This window comes from Alligator sinensis, unplaced genomic scaffold (genome assembly GCF_000455745.1).
Source record: "Alligator sinensis unplaced genomic scaffold, ASM45574v1 scaffold738_1, whole genome shotgun sequence".
Taxonomy (NCBI): domain Eukaryota; kingdom Metazoa; phylum Chordata; order Crocodylia; family Alligatoridae; genus Alligator; species Alligator sinensis.
This window is the reverse complement of record NW_005842382.1, coordinates 945,759-948,539: the sequence shown is the minus strand read 5'-3', so window position 1 is coordinate 948,539 and position 2,781 is coordinate 945,759. Positions and strand designations below refer to the sequence as shown.

General features: G+C 42.4%; 1 protein-coding gene across 1 annotated transcript in view; it reads right to left on the bottom strand.

The window, feature by feature from the left end:
• COBLL1 (cordon-bleu WH2 repeat protein like 1) overlaps positions 1-2,179 on the bottom strand; it is a 154,459-nt gene extending 152,280 nt beyond the window's left edge. The window contains exon 1 of the mRNA XM_025210952.1: positions 2,160-2,179. The gene's annotated coding sequence lies outside the window, so the exon portion shown is untranslated. The remainder of the gene's footprint in view (positions 1-2,159) is intronic.
• Between the last annotated feature and the right edge of the window lie 602 nt (positions 2,180-2,781).

The window sequence follows — 2,781 nt, the reverse complement described above, 5'->3', positions numbered from 1 at the left end:
CCTGGGAAAAAAAACACGTCCCCGGGGGGGTAGGAAAAGGAAAAAAAAAAAAACAGGTAGGGCAGCCGAGGGAATCAGTAGTACTGCACAGGGCAGGGAAGGTGACACCAGACTGAACTGCTTGCCATTGATCCCTTGTGCCATGGTACAGATCAAGTCACTTTGCAGGGGGATAAATCTGACCCATACGTTGAGCATCACTAATCCCAACCAATACATTTATCAATTACTATATCCAGGAATTTCTTTAAATAGTCATATAAAGAAAAAATATATAGGAAAAACAACACAACCTTTTTTCAGCCAGTGTGTATTAAAAGTATTTTCTAAAGTCCACCTGGGTAAATTGGCAATTAAAGACATAATACTGTTATCCTTTCATTTGGGAATTCATTCAAAGGAAATAATTATTTCAAACACTCCTTTCTAGATTACACAATCTTTCCTATAACCTCATTCAAATGGTAAGGACTGGGAATTGTTTCTCTGCACAAAACTATTGTATTGGATCAAATAGATAGCAGCAAAGTAGACAGATTCACATGACAAAAAGCATACATGTTGTTTTGAACCTGTGAAATTATAAAATGAAAAAACCTGCAAAATTTAGGCATTGGCAGTCCTTTGAGCCAAAAAAAGTATAAAAGGAAAAATCTTCCTCAGAAAATTGCGCTGAATATCTTGAATTTGTTGTTCTACTTCCACCACTTGCAAGGAACTTTTCATGCTGCTTGGATATACTGGACATATAGAATGAAGAACAAACAACTCAAGATCTACCTTATCTATTGCAATTTAAAAAAAGGTGCGAGAGTTGGCTTTTGTAAAAAAAAAAAGTTAAAGGGAAGAAAGAAAAAAAAAATCAAATTTGTAAGAAGGCAGAGTGGATGGGGAAAATATTCTTTGCACAAGACTCTTAAAAAGTTAGGCAATTCATATATTAAGACTTTTTTTTCCCCCCAGTATTGTTACTGACCAAAATTTGTGAACATAAATTATGAACATAAGCACAGATTTACTAATTCTGCAGTTCTTGTTTCAGGCAAGCTGCCAAGTAAGTTAGACCACTTCTGACAGCCCCACTGAAGAGACAACAGTTTTGCTGATATCTGTTTTACTGTATGAGTCTCTCTAATTATGAAAGCTTATTTTGATTAGTACTTTGCATTGCAGTTTCTTTATGACTGTCATGTGGAAAGGGCAGTCAGTAATTTGGGCCTTCTAATTCTGAAGCAGGCAAGATACCAATTTCAAATCAATTCAACAAACAACTCTATTTATTAGAGCAAAATTGGTGGATCACAAAATAACAACATTAAGCAATTAGTCCTTACGTCATTATTAGTAGTAGTAACAACAATTGGTTTTGCCATAAGCAATATTTAAAAGACACTAGGTATGCCATTTTATTATATGGATAGTTAGAGAAGCTGTGCTTAAAACACTATTCACAGGCATCTGTTTCAAGTCAAAAAAGTGTCAGTAAAGTGAGAGATTTTTTTTTTTTTTAGGAGAAGGCTAAGAATGCTAATGAAAGATTTCTGTTGTAACAAGCTTGGAAGAAACAGCAACTTTTATTCCTATGTTGCCCAGAATATACCTGCAGGGCTGAACAGACCAGACAGTTCATGAGCTTCACTTTCAACTTCTCAAAACTGAAATATGCTTATTGTCTGATTTGCGAAGAGGCATTAGGAAAATGGCATACTGCGATTTACAGAAAGAAAACAACCACCAAAATTCTGGCCTATGACCTGTGGATTATTATGTTACTAATGCCTTAAAGCAACTGTCAGAACCAAGGTAAGAACACAAGAATCCATATGATCACCACCAGGTTAAAAACAACAAGCACACCTCCTTATCTGCTCCACCAAGAGGCTTTTAGGTGGTTAAAAACAAAAAGTTTAAAAAAATCCTGTTTGCCTTTCCCACGCGGATGCGGTCAGCTTTTTGCCTTTCAGCTTCCGCAGTTCCCATCTACCTGAACAGTGTCATTTTCTCCACCCTCTACTTAGTCCAACTTCCTGGCTCTCAGAAATGAGTACATTGCTGCAAAGTTTAGGCTAGCGAGACTCCCCAGGAATGTCTCTCCTACTCAATTAAGCCATTCTTAGCTAGCGCTTTTGCTGGTGTCTGCTGCCAGACTCGATACAGACCAGAGCATGAAGCAGCAGGCTCAGACTTGCTTCTGAGAGACCTGGTGACAGGCAGCTTCTGGGAGCGCCTACACCTAGCGGAGGAGTGGTGCTAGCTTTTCACGCGCCAAATCTGCCCTCCCAGGCAGTCTGTTTCCAGTAGGTGACACGGCGCTGCTCCGCAGGACCTTGGAGGACGACCTTGTTGCATAAGAGGGAGCGTGAGCACACACACACACACACACACACACACACACACGTGCTGGGGCAATGCCAGGTGCAAGGCACCCACACAGCCTGGCTGGCGGGCGAAGGGGCCCAGGTTTCACAGGTCCGAACTCATGCAAGGGACAAAGCAGTTCTTTCATTTCCCTGGAGCCGGGTCCCCAAGCTGTGGTACGCGCACCCCTGGGGGTGGGCAAGACATCCCTGGGGTAGGCGGTAGAAGTTGAGCAATGGCGCAGTTAGTTCTCGGTATCAGCAGAGCCGGCACTCGGGGGGTTAAAACACAGGCTGTCCGCCGGTAGCGGGACGCAGCAGCTGGCAAATTAGGCAGCGAGAAAACGTTGGGGAAGCTCGGCTGTGGCGCAAACCCGCCACCCCGGCCCGGCCCGGCCCTTCCCTTCCCTTCCGGACGACGCGA